The 27,453-nt window shown below is 34.7% G+C and overlaps 2 long non-coding RNA genes across 2 annotated transcripts in view; one reads left to right on the forward strand and one right to left on the reverse strand.

Moving 5' to 3' along the window:
* Positions 1-27,453, forward strand: part of LOC116661947 — a 368,086-nt gene that overhangs the window by 6,141 nt on the left and 334,492 nt on the right. Inside the window, exon 2 of the long non-coding RNA XR_004317907.1 lies at positions 4,237-4,241. This is a non-coding gene — a long non-coding RNA (uncharacterized LOC116661947). The remainder of the gene's footprint in view (positions 1-4,236; positions 4,242-27,453) is intronic.
* The window catches only part of LOC116661950, a 246,904-nt gene that overhangs the window by 6,138 nt on the left and 213,313 nt on the right, over positions 1-27,453 (reverse strand). The window contains exon 2 of the long non-coding RNA XR_004317910.1: positions 20,825-20,832. This is a non-coding gene — a long non-coding RNA (uncharacterized LOC116661950). The remainder of the gene's footprint in view (positions 1-20,824; positions 20,833-27,453) is intronic.

Below are 27,453 nucleotides of genomic sequence, written 5' to 3' on the forward strand. Positions count from 1 at the left end.
ACGTTTTCGCAAATGATGAAACTGACAAAGGCTTGATCTCCAGAATACATAAACAGCTCATATGACTTAGTAAGAAAAAAACAAACAACCCAATCCAAAAATGGGCAGAAGACCTAAGCAAGCAATTCTCCAAGGAAGACATATAAATGACCAATAGGCACATGAAAAATGCTCAGTATCGCTAATTATCAGAGAAATGCAAATCAAAACTACAATGAGGTATCACCTCACACCCGTCAGAATGGCCATCATTCAAAAGTCCACAAACGATAAATGCTGGAGACGGTGTGTAGAAAAGGGACCCCTCCTACACTGCTTGTGGGAATGCAGGTTGGTGCAGCCACTGTGGAAAACAGTATGGAGATTCCTCAAAAGACTAGGAATAGACTTACCATATGACCCAGTAATCCCACTCCTGGGCATATATCCAGAAGGAACCCTACTTCAGGATGACACCTGCACCCCACTGTTCATAGCAGCACTGTTTACAATAGCCGAGACATGGAAACAGCCTAAATGTCTATCAATAGATGACTAGATAAAGAAATAGTGGTTTATTTATACAATGGAATACTACTCAGCAATAAAAATGATAAAATAATGCCATCTGCAGCAACATGGACGGCCCTGGAGAATGTCATTGTAAGCGAAGTAAGCCAGAAAGAGAAAGAAAAATACCATATGATATCACTCATATGTGGAATATAAAAAAAAAAAAGACAAATGAACTTATATATAAAACAGAAACAGACTCACAGACATAGAATACAGACTTGCGGTTGTCAGGGGGGAGGGCAGTGGGAAGGGATAAACTGGGAGTTCAAGATTTGCAGATACTGACTGCTATATATAAAATAGATAAACAACAAGTTTATACTGTATAGCATAGGGAAATACATTCAGCATCTTGTAGTAGCTCATGGTGAAAAAGAATATGAAAATTAAAAAAATATATATATAAATGTATATATATTCATGTATGACTGAAGAATTGTGCTGTACACCAGAAATTGACAGAACATGGTAAATTGACTATACCCCATTTTTAAAAAGAGAAAAAAAGAAGAAACAGCAACAAGTGTATATTGTATAGCACAGGGCATTTTAGCCACTATCTTGTAATAACTTTTAACAGAGTATAATGTGTAAAAATACTGAATCACTATGCTGTACACATTAGGTGAATGTAATATTGTAAATCAACTATACTTCAATAAAAAAGAGAAAGAAAAACAGAACAGGATATCTGAGTATTGTGAGATAATGTCAAAAGTCATAACAAATACATAACTTGAACAACAGAAGAAGAATGAGAGAACGAACCAAAAGGAATATTTTAATAATAGAGTATTTTCCAAAATCAGTAACACAAAAATTAGGGCTACCAGAAACTCAGAGTATACCAAGTAGGAGTAAATAAAAACAAAACAAAGCACCTAGGCATATCATATTCGAATTGCAGAAAACAAAATGCAAAGAGAAAATCTTAAAAAGTAGCTAGAGGGTAAACATCTTTCATATAGGTAAAAGAAATTAAAAAAAAACAGTGGAAAATTTGTCAGTAAAAATACAAGCAAGAAGAGAGTAGAACAAAAAATTTAAAGTTTTGAAAGGAAAATAGAAAAAATGCCAACCTAGAATTCTATATACAGGAAAATTATCCTTCAAAAATGAATAAAAATAAAAGCTTTTCCATACAACAAAAATGAGGGAATCAAAACCAGCAGACATGCCTTGGAATAAATATGTTTTTAAATTATTTAAAAGAAAAATAATGCGGGTCAGAAAGTTGAATCTATATAAAGACAGGAAGAGTGCCTGAAAAGTAATAAAAATGTCATAAATATATTTTATTTTTCTTATTCATATTTGATAGAAAAGATAATTATGTGTTTGGAGCAATAATAACACAGCAATGTATTGATGATTATAACATAGGGATAAGTGAAAAGCATGATAGCAATGTTACAAGTTACTTGAGGAGGGGGGGGATTCTGTTATATTCCTGCACTACACATGAAGTGTATATTGTTATTTGAGGTGGACTTACATTACCTTAAGATGTATATCAAATTCTAGGACAAGGACTAAATTTTTTAAAAGAGTTAATGATATGCCAATAGAAGAGAGAAAATGGAATCAAATAAAATTCTCAATTAAAACTAGAGAGGGCAGAAAAAGAATAAATGTACAGAGAGTTAAAATATAGTTTATATTAATCCAACTATATTAATAACAATTAAATATGAGTAATTAAGTGCATTAATTAAAAGGTAGAAATTAATTTTAAAAGGTGTCAGAGTAGACAAACAAGTCCAAAATATATGTAGTCTACAAAGTCCAATTTAATTAAAAGACTTAAAAAGCTTAAAATAATGGAGAGATATACTGTGTTAACTAATCAAAAAACTGGAATATCTATATTAATTTCAGACTAAACAGATTTTGGACAAGGAAAATTATCATGGATATTTCTACAAGAGGACATACCAGTTCTTAATGTGTATTCACCTAACAATAGAGTGTTAAATTGCCTGAGTCTGAAAATGATAGAACTTCAAGGTTCTATTGCAGTTGAAGATGTCCATACCCCCCTATCAGTAAGTATGCAATAGATACATCAAGCAGATAGAAAGTCAATAAGGATACAGTTGATCTGAACAGCATGCTCAATCCACTTGATCTAACTGACATTTATAAAATACTCCATTCCAAAAAAACAGAATGCCCTTCTTCTCAAGGTCATATGAAACATTCCCCAAATAGACCACATTCTGGGTCAAAAAACATACCTTAACAAATATAAAGAATAGAAATAATGCAAAGTATGTTCTCAGACCATAATGGAATTAAACTGTACATCAATAACAAAAAGATGGCTTGAAAAATCCTTGCCAGTATTTGGAAAGAACACTATACTTTTAAGAAACACATGGGTCAATGAAGAAGTAAGTTTCAAGATAAATTAAAAGTATCACTGATAATTCAAATTAAAACTTATCAAGATTTTGAGGATGCAGCAAAAACCAGTGTTTAAAGGGACACTTTTTTTTTTTTTTTTTGGAGGGATAGGTAATTAGGTTTATTTTTAGAGGAGGTACTGGGGATTGAACCCAGGACCTCATGCATGCTAAGCATGTGCTCTACCACTTGAGCTATACCCTCCCCACTAGAGGGATATTTATAACATTACGTGCATGCATTAGAAAAGAAGAAATATCTAAGATCAATTAGCATTAAATACAGGTATTAGAAAAGAAGAAATATCTAAAAATCAAACATCTAAACTTCCCCCTTAGGAAAAAAGAGAAACAAACAAGCGAAAAATACTAATAAAAATTAGAATAGAAATCAATGAAAATGAGAACAGAAAATGGTAGAGAAATTCAACAAAACCAGAAGCTAGTTCTTTGGAGAGATCAATATGTCTAGCCAGACCAACCATGAAAAAAAAGAAGATGCCAATATTATGTGTAAGAGGGGTCATCCGCTACTGATCTTATAGACATTAAAAGGATCATGTAAGAACACTATGCACAAAGTTATGCCCATGCATTTAGTAACTTCAACGAAGGACAAACTCCTTAAAGACACACACTAAAAAAACTCACACAAGGAGACATAGATCATCTGAATAGGCCTATATCTATTAAAGAAATTAATCAATAATTAATAATCATCACCAAAAAAATCACTGGGCTCAGATGACTTTCTGGTAAATTCTATCAATCATTTAAGGAAGGAATTATATTAATTCTCCACAATAACTTCCAGAAAGTAGAAGCAGACAGAAACCAGAGGAAAAAAAGATTACATATAGGGGAACAATGATAAGTTTTCCACTGATTTCACAACAGAACCCATGGAGCATGGAACATAATGGAATGGTATCTTTAAACTGCTGATAGCAAAATCCTATCAACTTTTAGAATTCCATGTGCAACCAAAAAATTCCTTTAAAAATAATTAAAGATATCTTCAGATATAAAACTGAGAGGGGTTTTTTTTTTGGTCTCCAGCAAGCCTAACTACAATAAATGCTCAAAGAAAATTTCCAAGATGAAAGGAAATATTACCAGGTGGAGGTCTATACCTGCAGGAAGAAAAAAGCACCACAAATAGTAAATATATAAGATATTTTTAAATATCTTTGAGATATAAATCTATCTAAAACTATTTAAAATACTATAGATATTTTAAAGCAAAGATAAAATCATTACATTGTGGGGATTATAGCGTGTGTGGAATGAAAGTATCCGACAACTGTGCAAAGGATGTGAGGCACTGAGTTCCTGTGCTGGATATCAGTCATGGATATTCATGAATATTCCAGTCCATGAATATCAGTCAGCCCTCCCCTTCCAAACCAGGCTTGGATTAAAACTCTTCCAGGATAACAGAAGCAGAGTTTATGAAAAAGGTTGAAGGACTTAAAGTTCCTGAAGTGTCCATAGAACTGTCCTGTCCTTGTCTTTCCTCAAGATCAAATTCAGGCAGTGGTGTGTTGGTAAACTGGCACTGCAGGGAGGTTCTCATATGTAGTGTTTGCTACTGTCCACGCTGTAAATGATCTCACCATGACCAATTTCAAGCTGCTAATAGTTTAACAACCTGCTCATAAAATTCCTGATTATTTATCTGTTGGCTCTCAAGCACAGAACTAGGCAGTTGCAATTCCACCGAGTCCAGATCAAAACACATTATTTCTCTATTTCATTGTAAAATGTAGTTGTTTATGGAGTCAAAAAGCCTGGGTTAGACTCCTATATCAACTATTTCAGTGTGGGTGGCTTTGGTATGATACCTACCCTCTTTTTGCCTTAAAATCCTTGTCGATAAATTGGAGATAATGTTACTACATTCTCCATAGTTTTATTGTGAGACTTGAATGTCATAATGCTCATGATGTTTAGAAATACGGCTCTTCCAAGAACCCCTGTACAACAGTATTGGTGGAAAAGGGGAAGGAATCCAAGGGAAATGAACTAGAAGTGACATCTGAGGAGTCTTTATGTTCTGTGCTTATTTCCAAAGAAAGAATGCAAAAAATTTTCCTTAAGACTCACCTAATGGAGACTCTGATTCATCGCAGCAAGAGGCCCAGGGAAGGTGTTCTAATCTGAGCATAGAGAGAGGGGTTCACACAGGGGAAGGGGCTAAGGAATTATCTTAAATTATCTTAAATATCTCCTACCTTGTCCTTGGAGGAAACTTCACAAATCCATTTTCATCTATTCATTTGCCATAAACTTACGATTGAAAACAGATCTGCTATGGATCAACAGAGCACTAGGATGATTCATCTCAGATTCACTGATTGTGGTGGAACTCATGACTCCAGTTCAAAAGAGCTAAGCTATTCATTGGGTTCTTGAAATATCCTGAAATATCTTGAAATATCAGTCCTGCTAACCCTCTAGATGGGCTCACAACTGGAAGGGTTCCTGTAAGGAGAAACTATGTATTAGAGGAGAGTCTGCACAGCGGTAAAGATCCAGGCGCAAAAGAAAAAAGACAGAATGAGCAAGAAGTTTGGCCAGGAATTTTAGGAGACTCACTACGTTGGAAGGTGGCTATATTTGTGTGGGTCTATTTTTGGATTCTCTATTTTGTGTCCCTGATGTATATGCCTATACCTGCATCAAAACCACATCATTTTAATTACTGTAGTCTTATACTTAATATTAAAATCAGGTAGTGTGATTTTTCCAAATGTATTATATTTGTCTTCAAAATTGGTTTAGCTATTCTTCTTCCTTTGCCCTTTCATAGAATTTTTTTTAAACAGTCTATCCTTACAAAAAAAATCCACTTTGATTAGTATTGCATTGAAACTATAGATTGGTTATGGAGAATTCACATATTTATGATAAGAATTCTAATCTATGAATGTAGCATGTTGCTCCATTTATTTAGGTATCTTTTGATTTCCTTCATCAACTTTTTATAGTTTCCAGCATAAATAACTTGTACACATATCATTAGATTTATAACTAAGTATTTCATATTTATTAGAGCAATTATAAGTGGTTTCAAGTTTTTAATTCCAGTTTCTATTTGTACATTGAAAATAGACAGAAATGTGATTGATTTTTGTTTGTTGACTTTTTACCTGGCAAACTTGCTAAGCTCACTTATTAGTCCTAGAATTTTTGTAGATTCCTTGGGATTTACTACATGGATAATTGTGTTGCCTGAAAACAGGAACTGTGTTATTTCTCTCTCTAGGTACGTCTTTTATTTCTTTTTCTTTCCTTCTTGCATTGGCTAAGAGCTCGTATGATGTTGAGTGTGAATGGTGAGCATAGTGCCATGTTCTTAACTTTAGGGGGAAAGCACTATGTCTCTCACCATTATGATAATATCTGTAGTCTTTTTGTAAATAACTTGTATTAATTTGAGAAACATCCTTTCTTTGACCAGTTCCTGAGAATTTTTATTATAAAAGGGATTGTACCCTGTCTTATGGTTATTCTGAATTAACTGATATGATCATGCACTTTTAATTCATTACACATTCTATAGGGTGAATTGAAATGAATTTAATATACTGAACCAAATAAACAGCTCATATGACTTAATAAAAAGAAAACAACCCAATCCAAAATTGGCCAGAAGACTTAAACAAGCAATTCTCCAAGGAAGACATACAAATGACCAATAAGCACATGAAAACATGCTCAATATCACTAATTATCAGAGAAATGCAAGTCAAAACTACAATGAGGTATCACCTCACACCAGTCAGAACAGCCATCATTCAAAAATCCACAAATGACAAATGCTGGAGAGGCTGTGGAGAAAAGGGAACCCTCCTACACTGCTGGTGGGAGTGCAGTTAGTTTGGTCCAGCCACTGTGGAAAACAGTATGGAGATTCCTTAAAAGGCTAGGAATAGACTTACCTTATGACCCAGGAATCCTGCTCCTGGGCATATATCCAGAAGGAACCCTACTTCAAAATGACACCTGCACCCCTATGTTCATAGCAGCACTATTTACAATAGCCAAGACATGGAAACAGCCTAAGTGTCCACTGACAGATAACTGGATAAAGAAGTTGTGTATACAGTGGAATACTATTCAGCCATAAAAATGACAACATAATGCCATTTGCAGCAACATGGATGTTCCTGGAGAATGTCATTTGAAGTGAATTAAGCCAGAAAGAGAAAGAGAAGTATCATATGAGATCGCTTATATGTGGAATCTAAAAAAAAAAAGTGAACATAAAATACAAAACAGAAACAGACTCATAGACATAGAATACAAACTGTGGTTGCCAGGCGGGAGGGGTGTGGGAAGGGACATACTGGGAGTTCGAAATTTGTAGATACTGACAGGTATATGCAGAATAGATAAACAAGACTACACTGTATAGCACAGGGAAATGTATAGAAGATCTTGTGGTAGCTCACAGTGAAAAAGAATGTGACAATGAATATATGTATGTTCATGTATAACTGAAAAATTGTGTTCTACACTGGAAATTGACACAACATTGTAAAATGACTATAACTCAATTAAAAATAAAATAAAATAAAATAAAATAAAATACTGAACCAGTCCTGCATTTCTGGGATAAACCTCACTCAGTAATGGCATATTATTCTTACAAAATTTTGCTGTTTTCAAGTTGTGAACATTTGCCTGTTTTCGTATCTATGTTCCTGAAGGAGAGTGTTCTATATAATGTTCACTTGTTTTACTGTCTGGTTTGGAGTTCTGGCCTCATGAGTTGGGACGTGTTCTCTCTTTTACTATGTTTTGGAGGCAATTGTGTAGAATTAGCATTAATTCTTTCAAAAATATTTGGTGGAATTCGCTAGTTAAATCATGTTGGCCTGAGATGTTTTCTTCAGAAGATTGATAACAAAAATTCAATTTATTTAAGAGTTGTACGGGTTTTCAAAGTATCTATTTCATATTTTATGTATTGTAGTAGTTTGTTGTTTTTCAAGGTATCAGTCTCTTTCATCTAAGTTATTGAGCTTATTTCCACAGTTATTTGATGTATTCCTTGATTGTCTTTTTAATGTCTGTCGTGTGTATAGCTGCATCATTTCTTCCTTTCCAGATATTAGTAAGTTTTGTCTTCTCTCTTTTCTTCTTCATCCTTCCTAAAAGTTTATCAATTTTACTGGTTTTTTCAAAGACATAGGTTTTGGTTTTATTGATTTTTCTATTGTTTTCCTGTTTTCAACATCAATTTTCTCTCTGACCTTTATTACTTTCTTTCTTCTTTATTTTTATTTTTCTCTTTCTATTTTGTAAAGATTAAAGTTTGGATTACAGAATTTAGATATGTCTTCATTTAAAATGTATATATTTAATGCTGTATATTTCCTTCCAGCACTGCTTTAGCTGTATCCCACACTTCTGATATTTGTATTTTCACTTTTATTCATTTCTAATCTCCCTCAAAGACTACTTATTTGACTTATGGATTATTTAGAAGTATGTGATTTGGGGTTCTTTCTGCTATTCTGCTGTTATTGATTTCTATTTTAATTCCTTTACAATCAGAGAACATACTTTGTGTGTGAGTGCAATCTTTTTTATCTTCTAAGTTTGATTTATGACACCAGATATGGTTTACTTCAGTGAATGTTCCATATGCACTTGAAAAAATGTGTACTTTGTTGTTGTTGGGTGGAGTGTTCTATAAACATCAAGTAGATCCAGTTGGTTGGTTGAGCTGTTCCATTCTATATCCCCCCTCATTTGGGGTCTTGTCCTATTACTGAGAGAGGATTATTGAAGTCTCCTGCTGTAACTATGTAATTGTCTTTATCTTTTCAGTTCTCTCTCTTTTTTGCTTTCTGTAATTTTAACCTTTGTTGTTAGGTGCATACACATTTAGAATTGTAATATCTTCTTGGTGAATTTATCTTTTTATCAATATGACACTGTGTTGGATATCTCCAAAGCCACCCTCAGATTTGACAATCCAGTAGAAGAACTTGGAAAAGTTGTTATACTCATGGTTATAGTTTATTACAGAAAAAAGATATGGATTAAAATCAACAAAGGGAAAAGGCACAAGGGGCAAAGTCCAGGAGAAATCAGATGCCAAGCCTCCAGGTGTCTTCTCTCAGCGGAATCATATGTACACACTTATTACCATTCCAGCAATAATGTGTAACAACATGTATGGAGTGTTGCCAACCAGAGAAGCTCACATGAGCCTTGGTATCTAGGGTTTCTTTCTTTCTTTCTTTCTTTTTTTTTTTTTTTTGAGGTTAACATTGGTTTATAACATTATGTAAGTTTCATGTGTACAATTATAACTCTACTTCTGCACACACTAGAGTGTGCTCACCACAAATAATTTAGTTCCCATCCATCACCATACAGTTGACCCCCTCTAACCAGGGCTTTCATTGGAGGTCAGTCACATAGGCACATGGCCATTTACAGGAAAAATGTGCTGGTCCCTTGTTCAGACCATTTACATTTAATACAATTATTGATATATTTGGAATGGATCTAACATTTTATTTTTTTGTTCTCTTTTTGTTTCCTCATTTCCCCCTTCTTTTTCATTGTTTCTTTTCCTTTATTCTGTTTTCATTTGTTTCCCTTTGCTACCATCTTTTCAGATATTCAAACTTTTTCATATTCCATTTAAATTTATCTATTGTGATTATTATATCTTTGTATATTTTTAGTGAAGTGGGATGACAAAAACATATTTAACATTTCACAGCATATTTCAAATCAATATTTCACCACTTAAATTGAAATGGGCAAATCTTATCACTATATAGGGGCCTTTATTTTCCCGTCCTTATGCTACAGTTCATATGTATTTCATTCACATATACTGCAAACATTACATATATCTTTCATGTGTGTTTAGGGGTGTCTGTGTGAGTGTTGGTGTAACTTTTATTGAGGAGTCTCAACTGAACAGAGTATTAATGAGAAAAATTTTCACTTGTAGTATGCAAAATCTCCTCTTTCCTGTCCCATTAAAACATTTGTACAAATTTCACAAGTTTCCTGTCTCTTTGGGGTTTAAAAAATAATCCAGAACTGGTTATAGAAAAATGAAATGAATGAAAAAGTCACGTGAACCACTCCACAGGTAACAATTATGGAACCTGGAAAAGAAAATAAGAAAACAAATATTTAAAGTACTTGAAAGCATCCAAAAGCAGGCAGAAGTCAAAGAGAGTTTACTCTTGATAAACAATGAGGATGGGATAAGAGTTGAGAATGTATGGTTTTATTATTGTAGAGTGCTCCCCAACCTCCATAGCTACTGTGGAGGGAAATGACAGAAAACCTTACCACCTAGGCTGAAGATGACAGAGGAGAAAATTTAGGTCTGGAAGAGCATCTGGAAACTTAAGGAGGAGGGGGAACCTGGAACTTAGAGAACCTCAGAAGGCATAAGAGGTAAAATATGAATATAAGCTCTACCTACATCCCTGGGTGACCAATAAATGTGGGGTTCAGGCTACTGTAGATAGAGAAACAGATGCATCCTCCATTTCTGGACCTAGGCTCCAGGATCCGAAGGCATTGGCTATAAGCAAAATATGCTGTCACATCCATGGGGCTGTTTATTTCCTTGGTGCCTGTGGATGGGCCTCTTGATCCCTGGGTTCATTCCTTCCCCTCTGCACATCTACTTAGGACTGCAAGTGGTAGTAGCCTTCACTAGACAGACACACTATGTTAAATAATAACTGTTTCCCCAAATTCTTGCCTTTGGGGCATACATATCCTAGGTATCCAAGGATGAGAGGCCACAGCTGTGTTTTGAGAACAATGAGAAGATCCTTACTGATCCCCAACATAACCCCAGTCTCTCCCAGTGCCACAGTTTTCCTGGCAGCTGCATTCCCAGTGGCTATTTCTTAACTGCTCTCTTGATATGGATATTCTGTTTTGGTGTCTCCAGGTCTCAGTTGCTCAGCAACACCAAGAGAACCAGAAAAATTAGTCACCACCACTTTGGATGCAGCCTTAGCCAAAGGAGTCCAGCCTATCTAAGTGAAACCTGTACTCATGTTTCTCCAAGGAGAAGAGTATTTTCATTGGGTGAAATTGCCATTATCAAAGACAAAGAAATTGTGGTGTGGCAGATTATATGTAAATTTCCCACAGGGGCTTCCACCCTTCCTGATGTCCAACCCAAATGTGGTTGACTTTGACACAGTATCCCATCCCTGCTCCAGTCCCTTTTGATGAAGTGAAGGCACAGCTAAGAACTGAGAAAGAAGGACCTGTGAGGAGTGAGTCCTCCTCAACACAGAACATTCAATGATGTTGTGTGAGCCAGCCCTGCCCTCAAATTTACACAGACATTTGAAAACAGAAGAGAAATGAGGCTTCACAGGGATTTCCACATTCTCTTCCCTTCTAAGTATCCTCTTCACTCTTTACTCCTAACCCTTCCCAAACACTTACAACTATCCCCCTAACCCTCTAATATAGAAACATGCATTGAGAGCTTAACCCTTGTTAATTAGGAGCCAAGAGACCAAAATTCTACTCCTGGTATAGTTCCAATCAGTTGCCTGATGTTGGGAGAGTCACCTCACACTTCTAGAACTAATTGTTACTACAAGTTAAACAAAGGAAGTTTGAAATACACGAACTCAAGGCTCCCTTACAATTCTAGACTACCTTAATTCTCTTCCAGTCAATGAATATTTACTAGCAACTAAGGGACATAAGGCCTTTTGCTAGGAGCAGTGAGAAATACAAAAATGATGATGATACTGTACTCCTTCTACAGGACCTCAAAGTTCATGGAATTCACTTCTCTGTACCTATTTTGGATTATTGCTCTATTAAGGAAGCCTAATTGGTTCTGTTATATTGACATTATATACAAGATTCTAACCAAATACTACAAATAAATGTTTTGGTATTTGCATTAGTTATCTACTGTTTCATAACAAAGTGCCCCAAAATGTAGTGGCTCAAAGCAATACATATTTATTATCTCAGTTTCTGTGGGCCAAGAACTTAGAAGCAGCCCAGTTGCTGGGTGATTCTAACTCAGGGTATTCATGAAATTGCATTCAGGATACTGGCCAGGGCTGCAGTCATCTGAAGACTTGACCAGAACTGGACAATGCACCTCTAAGATGATTCACCCATATGGCTATTAGCATGAAGTCTCAGTTCCTTGCCATGTGGCCTCACCATAGGCTACATGAGTGTCCTCTCAACACGGTGTATGGTTTTGCCCAAAGCAAGTCATCCAAGTGAGAGACTGACAAACACAGAATCCTCAATGCCTTTTATGACCTACTCTTGAAAATGACATACTGGAACTTCTGCTTATTTCTATTCATTGGAGGCAAGTCACTAAGTCTAATTCAGTCAGAGTGGAGGATTGGACTGTACCTTTTGAAGAGATTGTCAAAGAATCAGTGGACACATGTGAAACCATTATTTTTTTTTTTTATTTCTGTGAGCTGTGGTATTCTCAAAGGACCATAATAAGGAAACATTTCTTCTTCTTGTGTTAATTTCTTGGTCTTTCAGACTCTGTCTTACCCTTGCTCCTCTCTTTAATGGCAGCAGGGATATGAGAGTGTGTTTATTTGACTTCTTTATACTGGAGGAAGGGGGTCAAACTGGCTTTCTCCTTGTCCCTGGATGATGAATGGACTGTTTTTCCCAATTTGGGTTGATGTGACCTCATTCCCTTTAATCCTGTGGCTCCATTGCATGTATATTGGTGATAATTCCATGGATACCACTTTCAGGGCTCTGTCTGAAACGGGTGGATCTTCCTATCAACCCAGCCCATGGCTTCACTGCAATGAGCAAATTCTGACTCTATCACTGGCTCTAGCCCTTCGGACTGTGATATCTTGACTATAACCCAGGCTAGCCTTGAGTCCACCCATGGTTCTCTCCTCTTCCTTCTCCTCCCCTTGCTTCATGTGAATATTTACAGATGATTCCCACTCTTTAGAAGTAAATCCCTCTACACGCCAAAGTACACATCCAGATATGCAGTTTCTATCAAAAATTTGACCTGTCGCCCTGAAAGCTCTCCTTCTCTACCTCCATCCCTATCATCTTGGGTGTATACTACATGAAAGAACTATCACAATCAAGATACAGAAAAGTTTCACCTCATCTAAAAGATTTGTTGTGATCTTTGCAGTCTGTCCCTCCTTATGCTCCCAGTCCCAGGCAAACACTGATCTGCTTTTTGACACTATAGGTTTGCTGGCAATCTCTAGAATTTTAATGTGAGCATAGTGTCATGCTTGTGTTCTGCTTCATTCAATCAGTATAATGATTTTGAATATCAACTATGTTATAGAATGCATCAGTACTTCATTCCATTTTATTGCTGAGCATTATTCTATTGTATGGATGTCCACCTTTTGTTTTCCCCATTATATATTGATAGCCCTTTGGACTGCTTCCTATTTAGGGTCATATGAATCAAGCTGCTATGAATATTCATGTGTGTGTCTTTGCATGGATGTATGTTTTCACTTTTCTTGGGTAAATACCTAGGGTTGGAATGGATGGGTAGTATGGTGATAAGCCTATGTTCCAGTATTAAGAAATCTTTCAAGCACCTATCAAAAGTGGTTTTACAGTTTTATGTTCCAACAAGCAATGTAAGATGATTTTATTAGCTCCATATCCTTGCCAAGAATTGGTATAGTTATGTATGTTAATAGTGTCACTAGAGGAACAATATTTTACATTTTAAACAGTTCAATTCATTGAGTTTTCCTTCAATACTTAGCATTTGTTGTCCTGTCTGAGACATCTCAGCCTAGATAAGGGTCACAGAGATATTCTTTTATGTTCTCTCTTAGAAGAATTATACTTCTGGATTTTACTTTTAGTTCTAGAGTCATCTCAAATTATTTTTGCATATGGAGTGACATTGGTTTGGTGGTGGTGGTTTTTATTTTCTTGAGTTGGTTCTAACACTTTTTTAGAAAGAAACTTAACTTTCCTTATTGAATTCCCTGGCATCTTGGCCTAGAATGAACTGACAATAATGTGTGGTTCTATTTCTGCACTTTCTTTTCTGTCCCATTGAGTATTGGTCTGTCTTTATGTCAATATCACATTGTCTTGATCACTGTATTTTGATTACCCAAGGAAAGAAGGGCAGCAAAGAGAGAACCAATGCATCATTGTCTTGGTCCATACCTCTTCTAAGAGAAACACAGGAAATGGAATTTGAATATATATAATCAAGTGTAATAAAATTAGGGCTGTGTTTGAAATCCATCCCTTCATGTTTCTTTGTATCTCATCAAACCATTTGCAACCCCCACAGTTCCCCACTGTGTCAGATGACTATTTTTACACTCTAAAGCCAAGAGATTTGATTGTGGAAACAGAGGGTGGTGAGTTCTGGAATTTGTTTCTGTTTGGTTGTGTCACAGTCAAACTTTATCTGTGGACATCAAAATTTGAATTTCATATAATAGACAAGTTTCATGGAATATTATTCTTTTGATTCATTTCAAGCATTTAAAGTGAAAAAGTAAATCTTAGCACTCAGTGTATATGAAAACAGGTGGTGGGACAGTTTTGGCCCATGAGTTGTAGTTTGGTAACCCCTGATCAAAGTTGTCTATGCATAGTCCAATAGCACATTGTCTAGATTTCTGTAGATTTATGGAAATCATCAAGTAATAGTCTTGTATCTTTGTTTTTATTTTTCAAGATATTTTTGGCAATTCTACATACTTTACAAATTTATTTTTAAAATTATATAAATTTTGTAATCAGTCTGTCAGTTCCCTTAAAAACTACTGAGATTTTCATTCTGACTTTCATGAATCAATATACCTATTTGACAGAATGACATCTTAAAATATTTAGTCTTTTTAAGCCATAAGCATTGTATGTCATCCATTTCAATAAGTTTTCTAGCATAAGGGTCAGCAAACTTTTCATGTAAAGGGCCAGAATTGGTGAGCAATACAGTCTCTGCCAAAACTACTCAACTCTAGTATCATGGTGGGAAAGTAAGCATAGACAATATACAAAAAAACGAACACGGTTATGTTCCAATAAAAGTTTATTAACAAAAATGGGGCATGGGCCAGGTCACCTCACAGGCCCACCAATCCCTGATTGACCTGATTTGCCAACTAATCCTTGACCTAGCATTTCTGTTTTTATATATTCCCATTATTTAAAATATTGTGATGTTACTTTAAAAGATACTTTATTTCATGTCATAATATTATTATATAGAAACATATTTTATTTTTTTATAAAATTACTAAAGTAATTTATTAAAAATATACCTGCCTATATATAGCCCAAGGAGCACCGTTCCCATCAGAATAATCAGGTCAGGGTGTTATACATATATTCCACAATATTTTAGGAATTTTTCTGGGACTGCATAGAAACACATTTTATTTTAAGTTATTGACCTTATATCTCATGACTTCCTACAACAATTTATTATATCTACTAGTTTTTTTCAAATCTTAGCAGTTTCAATGTATACAATGATGTCAGCTAAAAATCACATTGTTGCTTAGTCCTTTCCAATCTTTATGTATTTTATTTCTTCTTGTGTTATTGATATAGCTAGGATTTTCAGTACTATTATGAAATATTAGTGATAAGAGTGGCCATCCTTGTCTTGCTGCCAGTCATAAGTGAAAAGTGTTCAGTGTTTTACCATTAACTATAATGTTGGCTGTAGAACTGTCACCAATGCCTTTTGTTCTATTCTAGGTTGGCTTACATTATAAAAAATAGATGTTTGTTACATGTTTACATTTTTTCCTATGTCTGTTAAAATGATCACATGATTATTCTCTTGCATTCCATTCCTGGGGTGAATTATATCAATTGATTACCTAATGTTAAACCAACCTTACATCTTTGGACAAATCCACTTGACCAGGTGGTGTTATCCTTTGTAATTATTGATGGATAAAATTTCATAATATTTAGTTTAAGAGTTTCTAATATGGAAGACTGGGAGAGGTACCAGAAAATTTCCATTTCTAACAAATTCCCAGATGATGCTGATGCTGCAGGACTGGGGACCATACTATAAGAACCACTAACAAAAATATTTGGGAGGTAGTGAGTCATAGAGAAGACAGAAGGGAGTGATACAGTAATCGCTGTAGTGGACACAAGAGTAGGAGAAATCAAACACTTACTTGGAAGAATTAGAAAAAAAGAAGTAGAGACTTTTTATTTAAACAATTGATTTTTGGATACTTTTAAACATTTTATTTTATTGTGGAAAGACTTCTAAAATAGATGAACCCTATTAACAAGTTATACATTATCATTGACTATAGTTACAATCTTGTACAGCAGATCTCTAGAGCTTATTCATCTTCTTTGACTGAAATTTTGTGCCTACTGCTTAGTAATTCCCCACTTGCCCCAACTTCTGACCACTATTCCTTTCCTTGCTTCTAAGAATTTGACTATTTTAGAAACTGCATGTAAGTAGAGTCATGCATTATTTTTCTTTCTGTGACTGACTTCATTTAGCATAAAGTCTTCATTCATCCATGTTGTCACATGTTGCATAATTTCTTCCTTTGTAAAGGCTGAATAGTATTCCAATGCATGTGTATACTACATTATTTTCCCCCAGTTTTACTGAGATATAATTGACATAAAATATTGTGTAAGTTTCAGATATAAAACATGTTGATACGATACGCTTGTATACTGCAAAATGATTACCACCATAGCATTTGCTAACACCTCCATCACATCACATAATCACCATTTCTTTTAATGTGTACTGTCTTAGCAACTTTCAAAATATAATACAGTATTATAAACTATAATCATCATGTGTACATTAGATCCCCAGAACTTACTCCTTTTCTAACTGGAAGTTTGTACCTTTTAACTAGCATCTCCCCATTTCCCCCATCCCCAGCTTCTGGTAACCACCATTCTACACTCTGTTTCTGTGAGTTTGGCTCTTTTAGATTCCACATATAAGTGATATTTAACAGTGTTTGTCTCTCTGTCTGACTTATCTCATTTAACATAATGCCCTCAAAGTCCACCTATGTCACAAATGGCAAGATTTCTTTCTCAGGGCTTAATATTATTGCATTGTATATATGTACCCCATAATTTTTAAAGTATAGTTAATTTACAATATATCAGTTTCAGGTGTATACAATACAGATTCAATATTTTAATACTATATTCCATTTAAAGTTATTAAAAACAATGGCTATATTCCTCTGTTGTACAATATACCCTTATTGTCTATCTGTTTTATAGAGTAGTTTGTATCTCTTAGTCTCACACTCCTATCTTGTCCCTCTCCACTTCCCTTTCACCACAGGTAACCACTAGATTGTTCTCTACCTTTTCAAGTCTGTTTCTATTTTGTTATATTCATTCATTTGTATAATTTTTAGAGTCCATATATAAGTGATAACAGAATATTTGTCTTCATCTGATTAATTTCTCTAAGGATAATATACTCTAGGTCCACCTACATTGTTGCAAATAGCAGAATTTCAGTTTTTTATGACTGAGTAAAGTTCCAATGTATATACATAGCACATCTTCTTCATCCATTTATCTGCTGATGGACAATTGGGTTGCTTCCATATCTTGGCTATTGGAAATAATGCTACTATGAACATTTGAGTGCATTTATCTTTTCAAATTAATGTTTTCTTTATTTTGAGATATATACCCAGGACTGGGATTGCTGGGTCATATGGTAGTTCTATTTTTAGTTATTTGAATAACCTCCATACTGTATTCTATAGTGGCTGCACCCATTTACATTCCCACCAAGAGTGTACAAGGAAGGGTTCCCTTTTCTCCACATCCTGGCAACATTTGTTATTTGTAGACTTTTTGATGATAACCATTCTAACAGGTGTGAGGTGATATCTCTTTGTAGTTTACATTTGCATTTCTCTAATGATTAGTGATGTTGAGCATCTTTTCATGTGCCTGTTAGCCACCTGTATGTCTTCTTTGGAAAAATGTCTATTCAAATCTTCTGCTCATTTTTAAATCGTGTTTTTTTTATAATGAGTTGCATAACCTGTTCATTTTTTGATATTAACACTGTATAGGTCATATCATTTTTAAATGTTATCTCCCATTCAGTAAGTTGTAATTTCGTTTTGTCAATGGTTCCTTTTGTTAGTGTGGTATATCACATTGATTGATTTGTGAATATTGAAACATCCTTGCATCCTCAGAATAAATTCCTCTTGATCATAGTGTATGATCCTTTCTATATATTGTTGGATTTGGTTTCCTAAATTTTGTTGAGGATTTTTGGCACTATATTCATCAGAGGTACTGGCCTGTAATTTTCTTTTTTGCAGTATCTGTCTGGTTTTGATATCATGGTAATGGTGACTTTGTGGAATGAATTTCAGGGTGTTCTGACCTCTTCAATTTTTTCAAATGGTTTGAGAAAGATAGATATTAGCTCTTCTTTTTATGTTTGGTAGAATCCCTCTGTGAGGCTGTTAATTCCTGGACTTTTTTGCTGGGAGATTTTTCTTTTTATTACAAATTCAGTTTCACTACTAGGTCTGGTCAATAGCCTATTTCTTCCTGATTGTGTCTTGGCAGGTTGTATATTTCTAAAATTTGTATGTCTTCTAAGTTGTCCAATTTGATATATAATTGTTCATAGTATTCTCTTATGATTTTCTATTGAAGTATAGTTAACTTACAATATTATATTAATTTCACATATACAGCATAGTGATTTAATATTTTAATGGATTATACTCCATTGAAATATAAAATAATGGCTATATTTCCCTGTGCTGTACAATATATCTTTCTTCCTTTTCTATTTTATACATAAGTGTTTGTATCTCTTAATCCCATATCCCTACCTAACCCCTCCATTCTTCCCTCTCCCCACAGGTAACCACTAGTTCTCTATACCTGTGACTATGTTTCTGTTTTCTTATATATATTAGTTTGTTTTGTTTTTAGATTCCACATACAAGTGATAACATAGAGTGTTTGTCTTTGTCTATCTGATTATGTCACTAAGGATAATTTTCTCTAGGTTCATCCATGTTGTTGAAAATGCCAAGATTTCAGTCATTTTTATGGCTGAGTAATCTACCATTGTAAATATATATCACATCTTTTAATGCATTTTCTGTTGATAGACACTGAGTTGCTTTCATATGATGGCTATTATAAATAATGCTGCTATTGAGTGCACGTATCATTTTAAATTGGTGTTTCCATTTTTTTCAAATATATACCCAGGAGTGGAATTGCTGGATCATATGGGAGTTCTATTTTTTTTTTTTTGAGAATTATGTTTTATTTGGTGAACTTCAAGCCCAGGAGATAGCCCCTCAGAGAGCTCTTAAGGAAATGCTCAAGAGGTAAGGTGGGAGTTCTATGTTTATTTAAGGAAATTCCATACTTTTTTGTAGTTGCTGCACCAATTTACATTCCCATCAACAATGTACAAGGGATCCCTTTTCCCCACATCCTCACAACATTTGTTATTTGTAGAATTTCTGATTACAGCCATTCTGAAGAATGTGAGATGATACCTCATTGTGGTTTTGATTTGCGTTTCTCTGATGATTAGCAATGTTGATCATCTCCATGTCCCTGTTAGCCATCTCTATGTCTTCTTTGGAAAAATATCTATTTAGGTATTCTATTCATTGTATAATCAGATTATTTTTTGATAATTGAGTTATATGAGCCATTTACTTATTTTGGATGCTAACCCCTTATCAGTCATAGCATTTGTACATTATTTTCTCCCATTCAGTTTGTTGTCCTTTCATTTTGTCAGTGGTTTCCTTTACTGTACAAGAACTTTTATTTTTAATTAGGTCCTATTTGTTCACTTTTGTTTTTATTTCTTTTGCCTTAAAAGATAGATCCAAAAACTTTTATTACAATATATGTCAAGACTGTTCTGCCTATGTTTTCTTCTAAGAGTTTTATGGTTTCTGTTCTTACATTTAGGACTTCAATCCATTTTGAGTTTATTTCTGTATATGGCATGAGAAAATTTCTAATCTCTTTCTTTTATACATAGCTGTCCAGTTTTCCCAGCACCATGTATTGAAGAGACTATCTTTCAGCCATTGTATATTTTTATCTCCTTTGTTGTAGATCAACTGACCATTGGTGCATGGGTTAATTTCTGGGCTCTCTATTCTCCATTGATCTATGTGTCTGTTTTTGTGCCAATATCATGCTATTTTGATTACTCTAGCTTTGTGTTATAGTCTGAACTCAGGGGGCATGATACCTACACCTTTTTCTCCCTCCAGATTGCCTTAGCAATTTGGCATCTTTTCTAATTCCATATAAATCTTAGGATTATCAGTTCTCGTTCTGTGAAAAATGTTATGGGTATTTTGATAGGGATTGCATTAAATCTATAGATTGCTTTGAGTTGTATGGGCGTTTTTAAAATATTAATTCTTCTAATCCAGGAGTACAGGATATCTTTCTATTTCTTTGGATCATCATCAATTTCCTTCATCAGTGATTTATAGTTTTCAGAGTATAGGTCTTTAACCTCCTTATTTAAGTTCATTCCCAGGTATTTTATTATTTTTGATGTGATTTTAAACGTTTGGTTTTTTGCCTTCCATTTCCAATAGCTCATAATTATTTCATCAAAAAGTAACTAATTTCTGTATATTAATCTTGTATCCTGCAAATTTACTGAATCTATTTATTAGTTATAATAGTTTTTTGGTGGAGACTTTAGGGTTTTCTATATATAATATCATGTCATCTGCAAATAGTGACAGTTTTACTTCTTCTGTTCCAATTTGGATGACTTTTATTTCTTTTACTTTTCTGATTGTTGTGGCTATGACTTCCAATCCTATGTTAAATAGAAGTGACAAGAGTAAGCATCCTTGTCTTGTTCCTAAATTTAGAGAAAAGCTTTCAACTTTTCACTGTTGAGTATGTTAGCTGTGGGTTTATCATAAATGGTCTTTATTGTGTTGAGATATGTTCCCTCTATACTCACTTTAATTAGAGTTTATATCACAAATGAATGTTGAATTTTGTCAAATGCTTTTTCTGCATCTATTGAGATGATCATGTGATTTTTACCCTTCTTTTTGTTAATGTTGTCTTAATATTTGTCATATATTCAGGAGTTTCTCTAATGGGTGTATGTATGTTAACTAATGTAATATTTTATTGATACATTTATAATTATACAATGCCCTCCTTTGTATTTTGTCATAGATTTTGTTTTAAAGTGTATTTTCTCTGATGTGAATATTGCTACTCCCACTATTTTGTCCTTTCTGTTTGCATGAAATATCTTTTTCCATCCCCTCACTTTCAGTTTTTGTGTGTCTTTGATTCTGAAATGAGTCTCTTTTAAGCAGCCTATAGATGGTCTTATTTTTATCCAATCATCTACCCTATGTCTTTTGACTGTAGCTTTAAGTCCAGTGACATCTAAAGTAATTCTTCATGGGTAAGTACTTATTGCAATGTTCTTCCTTGTTTTGTGGTTATTTTGTAGTTCTTTGTTCATTTTTTTCTTTTTTTCTTCCCTTGTGGTTTGATATTTTTCTTCAGTAGTATGGTTGTGTTCCTTTCTCTCTAGTTTTTGTGTACCTCTTGTAGGTTTTTGATTTGTGTTTACCATGGGGTTCATTTGTGTTCACTTATAACTATATCTACTTGTTTGAAACTGGTAGTCAATTAAGTTCAAATACATTCTTAAAGATTTATATTTTTACTCCCCTCCCTTACATTTTGTGTTTTAGATGTCATATTTTATTTTATTTTATTAACATTTTTTATTGAGTTATAGTCATTTTACAATGCTGTGTCAAATTTCAGTGTAGAGCACAATTTTTCAGTTATACATGAACATATATATATTCATTGTCACATTTTTTTTGCTGTGAGCTACAAGATCTTGTATATATTTCTCTGTGCTATACAGTATAATCTTCTTTATCTATTCAGCCATAAAAAATGACAACATAACACCATTTGCAGCAACATGGATGTCCCTGCAGAATGTCATTCTAAGTGAAGTAAGACAGAAAGAGAAAGAAAAATACCATATGAGATTGCTCATATGTGGAATCTAAAAAAAAAAAAAAAAAAAAAAGAAAGAAAGAAAAGAAAAAAAAAGAACATAAATACAAAACAGAAACAGACTCATAGACCTAGAATACAAATTTGTGGTTGCCAAGGGGGAGGTGAGTGAAAAGGGACAGACTGGGATTTCAAAATTTGTAGATACTGACAGGTAGATGTCATATTTTATATCTTCATGTTTATCCATTCACTGTGTATTGTAGTTACAGTTGCTTTTACAGTTTTTGGTCTTTTAATCTATGTACTGGCTTATTTGAATAATCTTTAAACCTCACTATATATTTGCTTTTCATACTGAGATTTTTTTTTCTTTCCTGTAGATTCTTACTACTTGTTATATAGTCATTTCTTTTCCACTTACAGAAGACTCTTTAACATTTCTTTTAGGATAGGTTTAGTATCGATTAACTTTTTATTTTTTGCTTGTCTGAGAAGTTCCTTCATTTCTAAATAATAATCTTGCTGTGTAGGGTATCCTAGGTTGTAAGTTTTTCCCTTTAAGAACTTTGAATATATAATGTCAATCCCGTCTGGCCTGCAAATTTCTGCTGAAAAATCAGCTTATTAGCCTATGAGGATTCCATTGTATATGATACTTTGTTTTTCTCTTGCTGCCTTTAGAATTTTCTCTTATCTTTTCTTTTGTCATTTTCATTGATATATCTTGGTGTGGGTCTGTTTGAGTTCATCTTGTTTGGGATTCTCTGTGCCTCCTGTACCTGAATATCTGTTTCCTTCTTCAGATTTGGGAAATTTTCAGCCATAATTTCATGAAATAATTTTCAGTCACTTTCTCTCTCTCTTCCTTTTCTGAAACTCCTATAATGCAAATGTTGGTATGCTTCATATTATCTCAGAGATCTCTTAAACTGTTCTCATTTTTAAAATTTGTTTTTCCTTTTCCTCTTCTGTTTGGGTAATCTTCATTATTCTATCTTCTGGATCACTTATGCATTCTTCTGTATCAATTAGTCTGCTATTAATTCCTTCTAATGGGTTTTTCATTTCAGTTATTGCATTCTTCAGTTATGTTTCTTTTTTATACTTTCTGGTTTCTTGTTAAAATTCTCACTGTTTTCCGCTATTCTTCTCCCTAATTCAGTTAACATTTCTTATTACTAATGCACTGAATTCTTTATCTGGTAAATTGTTTATTTCTGTTTCATTTTTCCCCAGGGATTTTCTCTTGCTCTTCTAATTGAGAGTAGTTCCTCTGTCTTCTCATTTTGCTTAACTTTCTCTGTCTCTAAGAAATTAGGTGAAACAGCTACCTGTTGCTGTCCTGAAGGGGTGTTGTCATGTAGGAGCATTTCTATACAGTCTGCATGTGCCCAGTGACTTTGGTGGGAGAGGTGGACTTGATGTGAACACAGGTCATGTCTTTCCTTAGGGTGTGTGGGCTGCTGTCACCCTGGTAGGTGGCTGGGCTAGAGAGGAGACCTATGGCCAGAGACAAGTGTGAGCTGGGGCTTTCCCTCTGCTCTGTGGCTATCACCATCCTATTGGGGGTGGGTTAGAGTCCCAAGTTGCTGGAGCAGAAGCCCTGAGGTTCAGATCTAACCTGGCTTTGTTTCCTTTAAGTGGAAAGTCTCCCCTGCCTCCCAGCATCAGCACCCTTGCCCCAGAAGGGAGCAGTGCTGAAGCAAGAGCAGTCTGTTTGGGCTTTAGGTGTGGCTGAGTTGGGCTGGCCACAGGCAGAGGTCAGGGTTGCTTCTGATGTGCTCCCTGTGTTAGTGCCAGTAATGGTTACCTCCACCCTGTTCAGATGCTACTTTGGGCCTGTATCTCCTTTGTCCCTCATATCTGATCTCTCTTCTCAGCCTCTAAATCCCCTGCACTGGTGTAGATCAGTGCCACAGGGTAGGTGTGGCCCTTGTGGACTCTTTGCATGTGTCAGGGTATGGGTTGTGGCAGTCCAGCCAACATCAGTGATTGGGGCTGCTCCTGATGCACTTCCTGTTGAAGCACCAGCAATGGCTGCCCTTGCCCTGCTCAGATGCTACTTCAGATCTAAGCCACCTCTGTATCTGATTGGCTGAACTTTTTCCTTGGTCGTGGCAGCCCTTGCTCCAGTGTGAAGCTGAGTTGTGAACTAAGTGGGCTGGAGTGTTTGCTCAATTCAGGCTGGGGCATGTGCAGGTGGTCATGGGAAACCAGTCAGCCACCTATATGTTCTCAATTCTCCCTCCCCACCCTGTTTTTGGAGCAAGCAAGTGCATGCACATTTCCCCTGAGTGGAGTCCAGACTTCCTGTTAGTCCCAGTGGCCCTCCAACCAGCCAAGTGGACTCATCTTCCCTGTACTGGACCCCAGGACTGGAGAGCCCAATATGTGGCTTGAACCACTCATGCCTCAGGGAGAATCTCTGCCCATGTAATCTCCCTTTTCCTCTGAGTCCCCTCCCTGGGGCATAGGTCCTGACTTGATTGCCTCTCTTCCCTTCCTACCCAATTCTGTGTGGATCTTTCTTACAATCTTGGTTGTACAGGAGTGTTCCTGCCAGTTAGTAGTTACTTTTCCATGAGAATTGTTCCACATGTAGTTGTATTTTTGATGTGTTTGTTGGGTGAGGAGAGCTCCATGTCCTCCTACTCTGCCCTTGTGATCTTCTCCCTGGTACTACATAATCTTTACCTATTCATCTGTTGTTGGATTTCTGGATAATAAGACAGTTCTATTTTTAATTTTTTGAGGAACCTCTATACTATTTTCCATACTGGCTGTACCAATTCACATTCTTACCAGCCAGTGCACAAGTGTTCCCTTTTATTCACATCCTTGCCAATACTTATCAAATTGTTGCTTTCATGACAGCCATTCTAACAGGTGAGAGGTGGTATCTCATTGGGGTTTTGATTTGCATTTTCCTAATAATTTCCAAATAATTAATTTGATGTTGAGCATTTTTCAGTTACCTTCTGGCTATTTGGATGTCTTGTTTTTTTCTTTTTTTGAAAAATGGGTATTTAGTTCTGTGACAACTTTTAATTGGATTTTTTTGTTGTTATTGAATTGTATTAGTTCTTTATACAGTTGGCCCTTGAACAGTGTGGGGGTTAGGGCACCAACCCGCCGTGCAATTGAAAAGCTGTGTTTAACTTAAAGTTAGCCCTCTGTATATGTGATTCCTCCATGTCTGTGGTTCTGCATCCACAGATTTAACCAAGCACATTGTTTAGTACTATAGTATTTACTATTGACAAAAAAAATCCATGTATAGGTGGACCCATGCAGTTCAAACTTATGTTGTTCAAGTGTCAACTGTTTATTTGGTATCTTAACTTTATCTGATATATGGTTTGCAAATATTTACTCCTTTTACGTAGGTTGACTTTTCACTTTGGTGATTGCTTCTTCTGTTTTGCAGTAATATTTTAGTGTGTAATATAGTCCCACTTATTAATTTTTACTCGTGCTTTGGATGTCATACCAAAAAACATTACCTCTAAGTCCTATGTCAAATAACTTTTCCCCTGTGTTTTCTTCTAGGAGTTTTACAGTATCAGGTCTTATATTTAAGTCTTTAAACCATTTCAAGTTAATTTTTGAGTGGTGTATGATTGTGTAATATCATTCATCTGCATTCAGTTTTTCCCTACACCATTTGTTTATTTCCCCAATGAGTGTTCTTGGTTACCTTGCCAAATATTAGTTGACTATATATGCTACAGCTTATTTCTGGACTCTTAACTCTTAATCCTTAACTCTGTTCCACTGTGGGTTTTTATGCCATACTCTCTTGATTACTATAGCATAGTAATACCAGGAAGTGTGATACCTCCAGCTTTGTACTTTTTATTCAGGATTGCTTTGGTTATTTGTAGTCTTTTGTGGGAACATACAAATTTTAGGATTTTTTTCCTATTTCTATGAAAAATTAACTTTGGTAGGGGGATATTGGTAGGGGTGCATTGAATCTATAGAAGGCTTTAGGTAGAATGGACATTTCAACAATATTCATCCTATGATCAATAAACACGTCTTTCCATTTGTTTCTCTTCAATAATTTTCATTGAAGTCTTTTAGTTTTCACTCTAAAGATCTTTCACTGTACTTAAATTTATTTCTAATTATTTATTATTTTTGGTGCTACTATAAATGAGAATTTTTTTTTTTTTTACTATTTTTAGTAGTTTGTTATTAGTGTGCAGAAACACAACTGATTTTTGTATGTTGATTTTGTATCCTGCAACTTTATTGAATGTATTTGTTCTAGTAGTTCTTTTTTGGAGCCTTTAGGGTTTCACATATATAGCATTGTCATCTATAAACAGAGACAATTTTATTTCTTAATTTCTGATTTAGAGTCCCTTTATTCTTTTTCTTGCCTTATTGCACTGGTTAGGACTTGCAGTAATATGTTGATTTTAAGTGGTAAATATAGGCATACTTGTCTTGTTCCTTATGACAGAGAAGATTTTGTCTTTTAGCCATTAAGCATAATGTTAGTTGTGCCCTTGTGTTTTACAGACTTTCTTACATAGAGCTACATTTGTTCTATACTTAATTTGTTGAGAGTTTTCACCTTGGAAGGGTGTTGAATTTTGTCAAAATTTTTTTACATCTATTGAGATGATTGTGTGGCTTTATCTTTCAGTCATTAAAATGTTGTGCCATATTTATTGATGTGCATATGCTGAACCATCTTGCATCTCATGGGAAAATCCCATATGATCATGGTATCTGATTTTTTTTAATGTGTTGTTAATTCTGTTTGGTAGTATTTTGTTGAGGATTTTTGCATTCGTGTTCATCAGAGATATTGGTCTGTAGTTTTCTTTTCATGTAGTGAACTTGTCTGGCTTCAGTGTCAGGGTAATGCTAGCCTCATAAAATGAAGTTGGAAATGTTCCTTCCTGTTCAATTTTTGGGGAAAGTTTGACAATGATTAACGTTAATTCTTCTTTAGTGTTTGGTAGAATTCACCAGTGAAACCATCGATTCTGGCCTTCTCTTTGTGGGAAGGCTTTTAATTACTTATTTAGTCTCATTATTCATCACTAGCTTGCTTGTATTTTCTAATTCTTCATTGTTTAGTCTTTATATTTTTTATGTTTCTAGAAATTTATTCTTTTCCTCCAGGTTATCCTATTCTTTGATGTGTACTTGTTCATAGTAATTTATTATGATACTTTGTATTTCTGTGGTATCAGTTGTAATGTGTCTTTTCTCATTTATAGTTTTGTTTTTTGAGTCATTTTTCTTTTTACCTAGTATAGCTAAGGGTTTGCCTATTTTATTTATCTTTTTTACAATCAACTCATTAAATTGAGCTTTTCTATTGTTTTAGTATTCTCTTTTTCATTTATTTCTGCCCTAATCTTAGTATGTCCTTCCTCTTGCTAACTTTGGCTCAATTTTTTTATTTTTT

The sequence above is a fragment of the Camelus ferus genome, chromosome X (assembly GCF_009834535.1).
Source record: "Camelus ferus isolate YT-003-E chromosome X, BCGSAC_Cfer_1.0, whole genome shotgun sequence".
NCBI lineage: Eukaryota > Metazoa > Chordata > Mammalia > Artiodactyla > Camelidae > Camelus > Camelus ferus.